Below are 15,217 nucleotides of genomic sequence, written 5' to 3'. Positions count from 1 at the left end.
GCGCAAAGAATCCGTAAGCGCGTGTCCGAGTAAAAATGCGTGCGAGCCCGTCCACCTGTCCTTTCTATTAGTTTGCCGACATTGTTTGATTCTTTTTTCCTTCATAAAGCTTCGCTCACCACCAACACCGGATCTTTTTTTCGACTTCGGCATTTCTTTTTCCCATCGTATTCCGTGCTCCGAAAGAAAGTCTAGATATACAAAGAGAAGAAACGCAACCACTCTCGAACTTCTTCGCGAAACCCAAGCCCACATGCCGGTTCTCGAGTCCGTCGTGTTGTCCACTCAAATACGACCCGCACGGAGCCCGCACGGAAGTGAAAGCCACGCGCGTGCGGAGCTAGGCAGGAAACGCGAAGCGACTTGTTCGCGCCACTGCGGCAGCAACACCAGCCACCGCGGAAGAGTAGAAAGCGTGCCTCGGCGTTTTCACGCCCGCCACGCAGCGCAAGCTAGTGAGCGGGGCAAAAGGATGAAACAATGGTGCCCTATAGCGACTCAGCAAGTCGTAAATCTCTGGAGGCACGCACGGTGAAACACTATAACGAAAAACGAGATTTGAAGCAACAAAATTAAATCTCGCGATCCCGCGCATCTCCGTCGCTGTCCGCGTCCCGCTCTTCGCTCCGCTTTGCGTCGAGGCTTTTCCGCCGTGCTCGCTAGGCGCGTTCTTGCTGAGTCGAACGCCACGCTCGAGTTTTATGCAGGCGCGCTCTGCTCCCCATTTTTTTTTCATCTTCACTTTCTTTCTTTTTGCCTTCTTTATTATTTGCGTGCGCGGTGTGCTCTTCCCTATTCGATGAGCATGCAGGCGGTGCACCTTTTCCGGCACCAACGATGGATAGGCAGGTGAAGATGGTCTCCCTCCTTTCCCTCTCCACCCTCCTCCTTTTCCTCCCTATTCACCCCTTTTTTTCTTCCTTTTACCTATAAACTCCCCAGGCGCCGCCGTTCTCCCGACGGCTATTTGTCTTCGAGGTGGAGCCGCATTCCTGTTGAAACGCTCGTCTGCTGTTCGGAAACGCGGGCGCGCTAGAGCCTGGTTTAAAACTCGAGAACGTGACGTATACTTTCTTTCTCTGGCTCTCTGTCTATCTCTCTTCCGAGTCCTCGCTAAGGCCACGCGTGATCTTCAAGAGTTTATCTTCTTTCTTCTTCTCCATAAGTCTATGTGCTCCCGTAATACAGGGCACGAGCACACTTGTGGCGATACGATGCATAGAAATGCAGTTTCTTTTTCTTTTTTGTCAACTTTGAGTGGTGTTATTGTGCCATGCAAGAGCATTGGTTGCAGTCAAAGGCATTTTTTTTCTCTCGTTCTCTTTCTCTCTCTTCGAAATAATGTTTCGCAGCCTCATTTACTTGGCTACGTCAGCATTCATGTACACAGCATGCAGTTCATGCAAGAAATATAGCGGAGAGAGTTCGTTCTTGCTCATATTTATCCAGCGCTTCCGCAGCATCTAAGCCACCCTACACCCTGCCGCGAATAAGCACCCAGACTAAGAGCTAGTACATTATGCAGCGCGTTCCATATCGAGGCTACGAGTATCTGCGACGAACAGATGCGCCTTCGATGCTCTCGAAGTAAGCAGCCGCTCTTTCCGCTGATGTAGATTACTGTTTACTTTTCCAATAAAATAATTCCCTGTGCTGTCTGGTTCTCATAGTGTGAGACTCTCCAGGCTAAAAAAAAGACAGCTTACCCTTTGCAGGTGCTAACTTATTACGAGAAAGAAGCTATGCGCGAAGAATATAGTTCCTTCGTCCGGTGTTCGGAGTAACGATGTTCAGTTTTGATCGTCCCGGAAAAACGCAATCCCGAGACGTCAACGCGAAGCAGGCTTACCGAGTGCGCTGCCTACAATCTACCCCAATAGACTGACAAATACGACCTTCTATACCATAAGCCCCAGGCGGGGGTGTTGCAGAGAAAGCTGACTGAGGCAGGTCCCGCCGCTTGGCTTCGACATACACGCAGGCGGCGGATCCAGAAGTGAGGAAGATCAACGCCTCTTCGACTGCGGAGAAACGTTACAGAGCAACGCGTCACTCGCAAACGCTTCGGCAGCGCCGGAGATATTCGTCTTCGTTTACTCAGGTAGAGCGGCTGCGATGTTGACAGGGAGGTCTCGCTGCACAACACAGCGCAGGAGTCGCAAGAGAAGCAGAAACACAGAGACGACGACCAACAAAAAGAGGACTACCGGGGCTGCGTTGTTTGCGCCGCAGCCGCCTGCGAGCGGGTGTCTTTGTTAGTTATTTTATCGTTTCCTTTTTTTCCTCCCGGGCAGAAAAAGGGAAACAATCACGATTGACGACGCCACGACAGGGCGACAATTTCGCACCACTAGCGCCCAAAGCGGGTGCCTTTGAACAACAGTCGCGTTTGAATACGATTGACGAGCCGACGAATGCACAGTGAATCCCCCCCCCCCCTCATCCTCCCGAGGCGCATGCATGGTTCTTCCCGGAGGAAACACTGGAGTCGAGAAATCCTCTGGAATAAAACCGAGCTCCTTGTTGTACCATCACGCTGGGCTCGTTTCGTTTCGGGGTGACTGAACTCAAAGGTTGAGGAGGGTGGTTGTAAGAAGATTTGCTAACGCGAAATGAATGGGAGCTACATTGTGCGTGTATTTTCTTGTATTTAGTTTTGGCTTGAATGTCGCAGCGGCTCCAAAATTGAACATGCCATAAAACAGAAAAAAAATGCACTCTTTCTGTTCGGTTGCCTGATACAGAAAAATCAGCCTGAAGATACGCAAGTGCACGCAATTTTCGCTCTATACCAACGCGTCTGTATAAACTGCAGCCGTAACTGCACTATAAAAGATCCTGTCATATAAATATTTTACACAAACAAGAAGGCCAGCCCTCAATCGCAATTTTCTAAAGAATCGTGAAGTCTCGCGCCATACAAAGGTAAAGAAGCGAGTTTAACAGGTTTTCACGATTAGTTTACTACAGCAAAGCTGTGTATGGCTAGCCGATTCGTACGTACGTCCGTCCGTCCGTCCGTCCGTCTGTCGGTCGTCTGTACACCGAAAACTCCTCCGGCGCAACCCTATGTGCATGCGAGAGAGAGAGAGAAAGAAAGAGAGAGGCGCGTGATTAGCCAAAACCACCTAGATATCACAAGGCCTGTTTACTCCGATCTATGACGTCACGCTACCTGGCCCGAGAGAGAGAGAGATGAAGAGGAAAGCAGGGAGGTTAACCAGATATTAGTCTCCGTTTGCTATCCTTCACTGGGGTTGGGAGATTGAGTCAGAAATTTCCATTGACAAGGATGGCGTCATGAAAACGGTGTCGTCAAAATCACTGTTGGCTACTCTTGAGCACCCCCATTAGATTCTATGGCATTCGGGCCAGAGTGGAAAGGCCTTGTCCTATTTACGAGGCGTTGGATCAGCTGCGCCAGTAGTGACGTCGGTGCTCTGTGTCGCAGCCGAGCGCGCAGCAATTTCTTTCCGGCGTTTAAATGGGCATGCCACGCGTCATACGTACTACTTAAGAGCAGGCAGCTTTCGATCAGCAACGCAGCGAGCAGAATCGGAAACGACCTCGTCTACGCCCTGCCGATGCTGCAGCCATGGCACAAGAACAGGCTCGTGCAGCCGAGCGCAAGCAGCAACTGATTACCAAGCATCTGGCAGCCTACCAAGCCGTCGTTTAATGAACCGTCGGGATTAACCCAGCGATAAACACCGGGGCCGCTCGGTTAAGCTTCGCTGGTTAACCATCTGTACGCAGTGCTTGGGCAGTGATTTTGTTTATAATGTTTAGGAGATATCGATGCCTTAGATTGGAGCTGGCTATTTCTTTTCACCATTAGAGTTACAGAATGGCTGCCGAGAAAAGGGAAGCGCAGTGGACGGCAGAAAACTAGGTGGCGTGATGAAATTGGGAAATTCGCAGTCGCAAGTTGGAATCAGTTGGCACAAGACAAGGGTAACTGGAGATCTCTGGGAGAGGCCTTCGTCCTGCAGTGGGAATAAAAAGAGACTGATGATGGCGGTGATGATGATAATGATTACATCTTTTTGCATATTACATCTTCGGATGGTCGCACACATGAAAAATTAAGATAAGACATGCTAAGACCTAAAGTCAACTGGTATAAAAATTAATTAATTAATTGATAAAACACGTGCACTTAATCTTAAGCTCAGCTGTCAGATAATTACGTGGAACATACTCAGTATTAAAGTAAAATACATGATTACACTATAGACACCGCGCAAAAAGTGTCCCATGAAAGAAGCAACGTAACGTTGGAATCTAGATTTTGCGAAGCTTTCTATTTTTGTGCCATTTCTTTCTATTGTTGCCAACCATATTGCCCGTTTTCTTATAACGCGGTATGACTATATTACGAAATTTGTATACGTAAACTCGCTCAACTAGGCCAGCAACAAGCTTTCTTAACATATGGATAGAAGTGGTTCGTACATAATGTCTATTTAAGAAACCATTAGACCAATGACTGGATGTATGTTCAACGCTAATTTCACCGTAGCCCCGTGGCTATGGCGTTGCGCTACTGAGCTCAACGTCACTGGTTTGATCCCGGCTGCGGCGGCCGCATTTAGGTGGGGGCGAACTACCGAAAGGTACGTGTACTTAAATTTAGGTGAACGCTACAGAACCCTAAGTGGTCAAAATTAATCCGAAGTTCCCCACTATGGCGTGCTGGTAAATAGATCGTTGGTTTCGTACAATAATACATGAAAATTGACTTATTTTTGAAATTTCAAGTTATTGAGTGTTGCTACACTTTGGGATGCCGTCGGAGTTAGAAACTGCACTACTTTTTTTTTTCAATGTTATCATTCTTGTAGTTTAAGTACCAATGTATGCATCGAATAGAAATGTTCACGTACTTGTACAAGTAGTTACCAACTGTTGACCAAATTGTGCAGTCGCAGTGCTTTCAGCTGGCTAAACAGAAGACGATTACGAGAAGCCTATAGCTACATCCTTCTCTTGAGTTCTGAAGAAGAAGAAAGGAAAGCACGAGTGCCTCTAGGCCAGGCCTGTCCAAATATGAACGGAGTGGCTTAGGAGCCGAAGTTTCGCAACACATACAGTTTGACGGCTGAGTCTTTTTTCTCTTGGTGCACTTGCCTCGACGACCTGTTAGAAGTGCTCTATGCTGAACAAAAACAGAGCACAAAAAACCTAGCCGGCTTCTGCATATCAGTTGAAAGCATTCCGCTGTAGTATCACAAGATAATACACGCAAGCTGGCCTTCAGAGAGTTTCGACAGATGCTATCGCTTCACTTCAAAGAAAGAGAAGCGCGTTTGAGCCAGACGTTTACAATGAAAGCCTCGCAAAAAGGAAGCTGTGATAAGAGCAGCCAGCAGCAGCGGCACGCTACAGTGACATAAGGTTCCTATTTTCGGGCGGCCCTCCTTTTTCTTTTCCTATCGCCCGATTACAGTACACAGAGCTATCACCAAAATAACGTAAGGAGCCGACGTCGTAACGGCTCAAATTCTTTCAGGCGATTTTGATCAACACGGTGGGAAAGAAAAAGTGGCAGAATTCGTAAGTCTGTGACGAAGAATAAAGGAGAGATAAAATAGGAAGGAATTGCGCAGCTACACAGACAAAAACATTTAAAACCTTGGAAAAGGGACATAATTTAGAGCAGATAGTTCCAACCAGAAGGAAAATGCTGCACAGAAAGAGACAGCTCAAAAGAAAAGAAGAAAAAGAAGAGGGCGCCAGCAGAATTGCGGTAAGTTACACGTGGACCGTAAAGGGAGCGCGCCTCAACCGTATAACGGCATCCGTCACTGCGTTATCGTGACAAGAAGTCAGGGAGAAAACTGAGAAAAATGGCTGACATCTTTTCAGGCAGGAGACGCCTTCCTCTCTGAGTTCCGCAATTCCTTTGATGCCGAAAGCAGTCCTTTGCTATTTCACTCTGTGCAAAAGCGCTGAAATACGGATACGTATTTTTTTACTTCTCTATGAGCTGCGTTTTACACGCAAGTAAAGCCCCTCTCCGAGAAAGACACTAAAAAAGTCCACAAATGACGCCCGCGTGGTCCAACCAGGCGTGAAATCGAGGGACTGGCTTCCTAACGTTTCTTGGTGGCTTCTGGTCGTCTGTAAGTGAACGCGTACGGGGTCCTTCGGGGATAAAGTCATAAGACGTTTTAATTTGCAAGCTATTCATCACTCCTAGGTCCTCGTGTGCTTTATCATGCACGATGAGGCGCGCATTCGTTATTCGTCCTCCTAAATGTAAAGCGCAGCGACGACTTCAGAGCTCCCAATGGGTCAAATAGGTCAAGCCGTATTTGCGGAAATAAATTACCACAGCCTACATGACTAATCTAAAGAAAAATGTAGCAAAATTAGGTTGAACAAACAACATTGCGAAAATGAGAGCAACGAGGTAATAACACGCAGTTCTCAAGGTGGCAGGCATGTGCTGCTTAATATAAGTGACCCAGCACGCACTATCTTGTTTCTTTGCTTGCCGAATGCGCATCCAAAGGATTTCCGCATCGAGTTTGCCGGCGTACTTCCGATATCAGTATTTCAGAAAGCGCATGCAACAAGTAGCCTCGTAGTATACCTTTCTGTATCAGTAGGCGTTAATAATGCGGCCAATGATTTTCTCAGTTTTAAGTGACAAGTAGCCGCATATCCGTTTAAATGATCGCAGCTGAGCGTATACGTTTGCGGTAGCCCGTTGCGGTTGCAAAAGTGAGTCGAATTTCTTGGCTGAAACGTGGTTAGTTGAATACCAGATGATGAGCCTAATTTACCTACAGGTGAAAAAAGGAAAGCTACTGCTTGCCGTAAGCCGAGAGAGCTAAGTTTTGTATTCCCACAGAGATGCCGTTAAGTTCAAACGCCATCCATTATGTCTACTACACCCCTATAGGTGCGCTTTGCGGCATAAGTCTGCATACTGTTAGGACCCAGGGTAGCGTATCCCATCGCTGTAACCAATTGTTGCGACGCCGGTTACTTGAACCTCGACCAGCGTTACTATACTGGGCAACGTGGCGTTGCTGCCAGGCTGCAGGCTTCCGGAAGACATCGCGACCAGGCAAGGGCGAGACTACTACTATCGCGAAACTTGCGCTGTTTCTTCCATGGTAACGAAGTAGGAAATAAAAAAGAGAATACAAAAAGATTCATTGCGGGGCCACTTAAATAGGCCCGCTAAAATCGTAGGCAGAATTTTGCTCACGCCAACGTGACATGGTATGTGCTGAGTTCGGTCGGTGATTGGCGGCTGCTTCCTCTCTTCTAGTAGATGTTGCACGTGCTTGCCTCTACTGGCGGCGACTCGTGGGTCCCATTTGGTTCGAGGAAGGAGGACCGCCCCTTGACAGTCACAGTTCGCGGAAGGCGCTCTCCTGTCCTGCCCACACACACACACACAGTGGGACTCTTTATCACTGCTGGACGCCAGCCAGACCGGGATCCACCTGAGACGATTTCCGACCAGGCATGGTTTTTCCTTAATCCTATCTGCACTGCGTGTTTCACACCAATCGTAACAGTACCCACAAAGGCACCAAGACGACATTTTCTGAAATCGCACTTTACAAGGGAGCTTCTTTTCATTGCTATAGCAAAAGTATTTCAAACAGCCGTTGAAGCGCACGCTTAGCTCTTCGTTAAACCTGTAACGACGACGACGCACCTACCGCTTCAGTGCAGAGGTAATATGAAGCTTATAGGTGAGAAGAGATTTTAAATGTTCGCTCTTTCCTGACTGGACAAGCTGAAACCACCAACTTTGGCTGTTGTGAATACAAGGAGATCATCGAGCACCTTCTATGTCTCCGTGCTCGCGACGGTGTCCAGCGCCTCACTCCATGGACCACCTCAGGTGGACAGAACGTTTCAGAAGGCCAAAAATAATCGTACTGTGAAGATATTCGTAACTGGGGCAGAAAGCAACAAGACCAATAATTGCTTTATCTGAGGTCTACCTGACTCAGTTACTTATACGTGCTGGGCATTTGCTAGTGCGCGCATGATGATCTGTGTTATTTATTTAGCCTCTTCTGTCGCTTTCTTGCGCCACCCTCCCTACCCTTAAGTTTTATCGTGCGCTCAATAGAGAAACGGAAGAGATATTTGATCATATTCTTAGCTTTCTTGTTTTACGTAATTACATTGCTTTTTTACGATTGGGTTGCAGAGCCGTAACACCGCTTTGCGTCTGTGTCGCATCATGCCTGCAAATGGCGCGCGGCATGTAACCCCGTACTTCGGCGTTCCATCTGCGCGGCTTGGAGATGGCGGTCTCCGAACGTTGTCAATTACGTCCTAACAGAATTCCAGACCAGGCGAGTCCAGCCGACGAAAGGGGCGATCGTAACGCACGCGCAAGCATTCAATGCAGCCGGAATAGTAGTATCATGAAGACCGTCGCCCTTAGAGTTTTCATCCCTCGTTGTTGCACAAGCGGTGCAGTCTACGCTAGCGCAAGGAAACGGGAATGACTCAGCGTTTATACGAACCATGACATTGCTTGCTCGTGACTGCGGGCATCACGCTGTTCAAGGAATGAAACTTCGTAGAAGGCGTGAGAAGAAGTTTTTCGTTTACATAATTACTTCACAGTTGTACGTGAAGCAACGGACATACATGTGGACGAAATACCGATTGCGCAACTGAAGCATTGTGCGGCCTCCTTTGCTTCGTGCCGTTTTTACTGCGCGTCTGGAGCTGGCCCACGTCCTCCTTGAAATGAACATGGGGAACACAAAAGGATGAGTGGCGGATACCGTCGCGTCCTCGTGGGGCTTCGACAAAGCATTTGACTATTTGAATATAACGTAACGTTAGATTGAGTTTGCGCAACAAAACTATGTGCAGGTTGCGTGACATGCCCCTATGCCACAGGGACGAGGGGAATACCGGATGCGCACGTATGAACGCGGCGGGTGGCGTTGAAGGAAATCTTGCTCGAAACTGTCTCTGGCAGCGGCGACAGGGCAGGCATCAAGAGACGAGTGGCAACGACTGTAGCCGACGGAGACTTTGAACCAGGACAAAGACGACAGCGAGCAGCACAGATCGATGCCCGGCCGCTGCTTCGCGCCATTGTTCACACCGACGCTGTCTCCCGCGATTGAGTTCAAATAACGGTTATTTCCATTCCGAGCGCCTGCAGAAAGAAAGGGCTAAGCAAAAAGCACCCCTCGCAGCAATAACCAAGAAACCTAGGAGAAAAGCCTGAAAGACAGAAGAAGAAGAAAACAAAACATTTGCACAATGGGAAGTGATAGGTCGGAGTCCATTTTGAACCGACGTCTGGTCATTGTTCTCTCGAAGCCAGGCCCCGCGATATCTCCAGCCCTGCCTCCGGACCTCTGCTTGCTGGCACTTTTTCTCTGCTCTCCTCACCCTCTCTTTCGCCCTCCGCCTTCTTCAGTGCGTTACTTTCTTTTTGTTTTCTTTATATTTTGTTCTTGGAGCTTCTCAAGATTCCAGACGCGACGCCCAAACCGAGGCAGGATATGAGCTCGCTGCCGAATGGCCGATGTGTCGGCGTTGGACAGCGTTTTAATGAGCCGTGTGACGTTTCTGGCATCATCTACAGATGCCTGATTGGTTTCGTCGTCGCTTCAAGCCTAGAATTCCGCACAACCGTGAACAATCGTGAAGGACAACGTTAGCGTTGTAGGTGGTGAGTGAATGTCCTTATATAATGCGCTTTTATTTTTAATATAGTAAAAATGATTGTGTGCGTCAGTGGGGGGGGGGGGGGGGGGGGAGAACCTATAGCAGCCAACATTTTTGTTCTATATCGCTTTTATTCTATGACTCCAGCTCACGTGACAGCTGATGCCTTCAATTTAGGTATACTATTACACAACAACAGATATATGAACTATCGAGATTCGCCTTGACCACGACAACTTTATTGTCAGTGTATATAACCCTTTACTGCACAATTTTTTCGTTTGCCATAAAATTATTCATGTTGTTGCAAGGAACCATAACAATAGGTGTACTAACAAAAAAATATCTTTAGTGGACTTTTGCAGTTTGTATTGGCAGAAAAAGGGTACGTTGCATATTTGCAACAACGTGCACATAAAGAAAAGGTTGGGGGAAGCCCGGCTTATGGCGATTCAAACTGTAACATTTATTTACATGACAATCAGCAAGGGGGAACACATGGTACAATAGAAAGCTATTTCACCTGCTTGCTGAAAAAGCTTTGTTCTATACCTTGAGCAGTAATCAGTAAGTAGTGTGAAACGGTGCACTCATTTTGTAGTGTGGTATACGAAAAAGCAATTGCTCTTGTTTGCGGAACTGATATGCACTCCACACTTAAAGCCGTAGCTCATGCAGATTTCTGTGCAGCTTGCAGCGCTGCCGCTTCTTGCTCCAAAGAACCCAGTGACCCACGTGAGCACTAATAATGAGCACTGAGACAAAGCTCCATAGATGAGAAATAATACCTGATCTAGCCTGACACCCTGAGTGGAGCTGATGATCCTTTTTTTTTCTTCTCCTCAGAGGCTTGTTCTACTGACTCATTGCTTGGCCTTCCTCGCTTTTTCAGCGCCGTCTTTCCAGCCTTGCAGAGTGATGCAGCCAGGTCCATTTTGAACTCAGCCAACGGAAGTAGCCTTTCTGTGCACTGATCACGTTTTTTTTCATGACGTTCCTCTTGTAAAGCAACCAAGCATTTGCAGCCGTCAAGTCAAGGATGTGCAGAAAAACAAGAAAATAATATCTCCTCGACCTCAGGTAGGGTCGGTAAATGAAGATGAGGGAGTCCAAAAGCCCGACGCCTCCTATGTGCTTGTTGTAGATGGTGATAACTGCAGGGCATGGTATCTCACTCCGCTTTTTTTTTACGATTATACCTTGATGCACTTGTAGCAGGCTGTGTTCGAACGAAGGAGGAGAGCAAAGTCACTGCTCTGGTATCTTGCCACCTTGTACATGGCAGTTCAATTCCATCCACAAGTGCAACCCTCTCTTCAAAATGTCCTCTTCCTTTTTTCATTTCCTGTTCGCTAGGCAGGCTCACTCCAGGGACCCGGTTTGTCCGCACGGTAACAATGCAGTGTACAGAGTCTTTCTCTAGGTACAGCTGCAAACTTGGGCAGTTAAAATAGTTGTCGAAGTACACTTTGTGGTGTGCGCCTCTCGGAATCATTCTACTCAAGTGAACGTTTCCACTTGCTGCACAGTTAGGTACTCCTGAAAGTCTTGGCTCCGAGTTCTCCTGTCCGGTATACATCTCCAATTTGTTGGAGAAGCCGCTCACACCGGAGAGCACGAAAACTTTGTAACACCATTTTTTGGGCTTCTTCGGACAGTACTGCTTGAGGGAGCTTCTACCTTTGAAGGGTATGATCTGTTCATCAATAGATAGATCCTCTTCAAGAGGCACAAGCGACAACTGTTCATTGATGGTATAAATGAGAGGACGCACCTTCGCAAGCCAATCTCTTCCTGGAACGTCCTTTGGACTGAGAGTACTATTGTCAATGAAGTGCATGTTATGCTTCAGTTTTTCAAACCGACCTACAGGAAAGTTGTCAGCCACTTGGCTAACCCTGGTTTCTGCACTCCAGTGCCACTTCGAGTTCCTCATTTGAGTGACCAACATCCACATGCACGTGCCAATAAACACTTCCATCTCTTCTGCAGTGGTACAAAGGGGCATACTCGCGTCTTTCTGGAGCGCATACAAATTGCTCTGATCTGCAATTAGTGAAATCAGCGAGCCGGGGAAGAGAAACTTGAAGTATTGGAATGGTGTCTCTAGTTGTGAAATGTACTCTGGGAGTTCACTTTGCCCAGAGAATTGAACTGTCTGAGGGTCTCTCACTAGATTCGCCTGCTTCCAAATGATCCTTTCCTTAGGTTGTGCAGGGCGCTGGTCAGGTGTTGTGTCATTTGCTGTACCTTAGTCCTCGTCAGAGCATGCACTCGACCCGCTTGTGCCATCATTTAGCTTTTTGAGATCAGGTTGAACATGTACAGCACAAACAGACAGCGATGTACAGAGAATAAAACTAGTGGTAGAAGAAAGCGAGATGCAGATATAGAAAACAGGGTGTCTCTGTCTATTGAAAAAAGACGGAAACACTATGCACGGTGTCTTCGCGTTTTAACCTAAAATTCAAAACGCAGGAGCGCAGACATAATGGTGAAGCAATAACGATGCAAAACAGTAGCGTGCGTGCGCACACACCCTGATGAAAAAATCCAGGCATTCCACCATGCAACACACTGCACACACGATGAATCGAAACAGAAACACACTCGGGCTCGTCGTCACTCCCGAAAGGTTCGCTGTCTTCACTATCTGACGGAAATCCTCGGCCATAAAAGCATTTAGGATCCACTTCTACTTCGAGAACAAAAAACGAACCCAGTGAGCACGTTGTTGCAAATACGCAACGTAGCAACTTTCCGTCACGAGAAACAAACTATTGCGAGAAAATAATGTTTTTTGGCATTTACACGAATAGAAGGATGTGTTACACAGCTTAACATTTTTTTCCAGGGTTTATTCCGTTGAGAAAGGCATTTATAACTGGCAAAACTTACCTGTATAGCTGCGTGCTGGCGCAAACAGCGTCCACCATATTTGTTTGGCAAAGGTTGAGCAGAATGAGCACGTAGGGCAGCAAACGAAGGCGCGTTGTTCAAACTATTGTTGCAGAAATGCAACAGTGTGTACAGGAAGAACCAACTACGCTTAGCTTTTGTTTTTATGGCCGTTTATCAGTATGTTGCATATATCCAACAACGTGCAGTAAAGCGATAAGTTACATTTGTAGCTGACGACAGTGTCCATTTCTTAACATTTGTTAAGCGACCCGTGGTGTCTGTTCCAAATTCAAATATCAGATTCCCTTTAGTCATCAGGAACTGTCTACAGATGGCTGCTGAAGCAGGCAGCCGTTACACCGTATCGGCAATATTGGGCACAAGGTACATAATATAATTATGGACTCAAAATTAGGATGAAGTCGAGAGAGTGAAGAAATCTCGCCTAGTGGGAAATAACCATGGCGAAAAACCAAACGGACGCCGACCAAGATGAGCAAACTATTTCTATACATGACGTTTCGGCACCCACACTGAAGACTTGTTGTTCGAAGAAGGCTGTTATATGGGTGCCAAACATCAACTTTTAGATGAGTAAGCATATTTTTGATTAATTTTCGACTTGATGGGCGTTTGTTTTATTTTCGCCAAAATAATGATGAGACTAAGACTTGTGAGATTAGTACACTTTCACTTGTAGCTCTTAGAAGTACTTGGGTAAGCTATGTATGCATTTATCGATGCAAAAGCACTGAAACATTGAAAGTGTGCTTTAGCTTGTTTATTTTTTGGTATGCCTCCCGGAACAACGCTGGCCAATCTACCGACAACTCTGCTTCCTTCCTTCCATTTTGGTACATCATACAGCTTTCCTGAAGCCGACGGCAGTCGGCTACATTATTCTCCAGCGCTTAAATCTGCTTTCTTCATTTTCACCACCCTTTTTCTTTTCTGTCTATATATCTTTCATTCCTGCTTCTCTTTGGCCTCGCGCAATTCCCATTCACGTCCCATCGCGGCGGGCTTCAGGGTCCACGTGTCATAACATTGTCACCATCATTCGTCTTCCGAACCTCCTCCGCCTTTTCAGCCTTCTCACTGCGTCCGCTTCACTCCGCCTCCTCCTGGACAACGCCAGCCGTAATCCTTGGTTTTTCGGCTCTCGTCGCGTATTTCTTGTGTTTGCTGCTCGGGTCGCCGTAATGATTAACGACACGTGCTTTTTTCTTGCTTTCTCTCATCTGCCTGCTTTCGCGCAACCGCGGACCCCCCCCCCCCCCCCCCCTCTTTTTTTCGCCAAGTCTCGAGACACAAACAAAGCCTAAATGAATGACCCCTTGCGGCACCGCTCGGCCCCTGTTCCAGCGACACGGCTCGAGCCTTCAGCCAAGATCAGAGAAGTGACCTGCTTTCTGAGTTGTCCCTCTCTCTTTGCTTCACTTATCGGTCCCTCTCTCCTGGGGACGTAAGGGAGAGGTCAAAGGGGGTTAATTATAGTGTGTTCATTGCCGGCATCCATCGATTGCTGGGTAGAACAAAATTTCAGTTATGGCCAGTGTACTCTGTATGGCCTCTAGAGAGCGTTGACTGATAGACGAAAGTGCATCCGTGAACATTTTTCAGGTCAATCTCTTTGTCAAACATCGTGTGTACAGAACGTTGCCTCCGCCACTCACTTCATCCATGCTGTCCAGTGACATAGAGTCAACGACTGCCCTCAGTATAGTTGCTTATTAGACGCGATGCATTGTCATGTTGGCTAGTTTTTTCAGTTCATTTTATCATCAGCTTTTTCTGGAATATACGGCTGCTAAACTACTTGTGGCTACAGCAATCGCTGTCGGTACCGCGTGGAAATCGCAATTAACTGCGCACCCAGCTCACACACTATTTCACGCATAAATAAAAAAATGAAATAAATAAGACACATCATTGAAATAGAAAAATTATTCGCATATTCTCAATATTGAGATGATCCGCGAAAAAAAAAAGAACTTGGAAGGACGTACACTGAGCGTTCTTGTGCAACTTGTCACGAGAAACAAGAAAACATAGCGGACACTTCCCACCAGCGCTAACAGGATATTACTGCATTCTTCAGCGCATCACGTCTAACAAATTATCAGTAAGTAAAAGAGACAAGGTAAGGAACGAAATAGCCATAGAAAAGTATTTTCCAACTCGGCTAACAGTGCTTATCACCATTCGTTCCCCGGGCACTCCATCAGCGCCAGTGACGTGCAGGTCCCACATGCGAGAATATCCATCCTAGCGGAGTCCGGGTCTTGTTACGGCTTGTCATAATATTCTGCCGCATCTGACCATGTATGTACACAGCAACAAACTTCGATGCCTAGGCTGCATCTTCTACTGCATGGTTACTGTCGCGGCTGTCTTATCGGGAAAAAAGTGAAAGCGCCGAAAACGAACACTAAGTAAGCATACTGCTCAATAATGTCCAGAATGCAGCGAAATCACCTCGGGAACGTAGAAACGAGAGTAAAGATGTCCATGCCCTAGTATATACTGAAAGAGGGCGCCTGTTGTGAAGGTCTTTGCAAGCACCTATCCCTGTATGAGTTGACCGCCTACATGTACGACCAGATTCACCACATTCGCCGCATGTGTGGCCTGTTTGCTG

At 47.1% G+C, this 15,217-nt stretch overlaps 1 long non-coding RNA gene and 1 pseudogene across 1 annotated transcript in view; both read right to left on the bottom strand.

Moving 5' to 3' along the window:
- The window catches only part of LOC140215928 (uncharacterized), a 151,391-nt gene that overhangs the window by 102,286 nt on the left and 33,888 nt on the right, over nucleotides 1-15,217 (bottom strand). The gene's annotated exons all lie outside the window — the stretch shown is intronic.
- LOC126542581 (piggyBac transposable element-derived protein 2-like) lies at nucleotides 10,266-14,276 on the bottom strand (annotated as a pseudogene).

This window comes from Dermacentor andersoni, chromosome 2 (genome assembly GCF_023375885.2).
Source record: "Dermacentor andersoni chromosome 2, qqDerAnde1_hic_scaffold, whole genome shotgun sequence".
Lineage (NCBI taxonomy): Eukaryota > Metazoa > Arthropoda > Arachnida > Ixodida > Ixodidae > Dermacentor > Dermacentor andersoni.
This window is presented reverse-complemented; position numbering and strand designations above follow the sequence as displayed.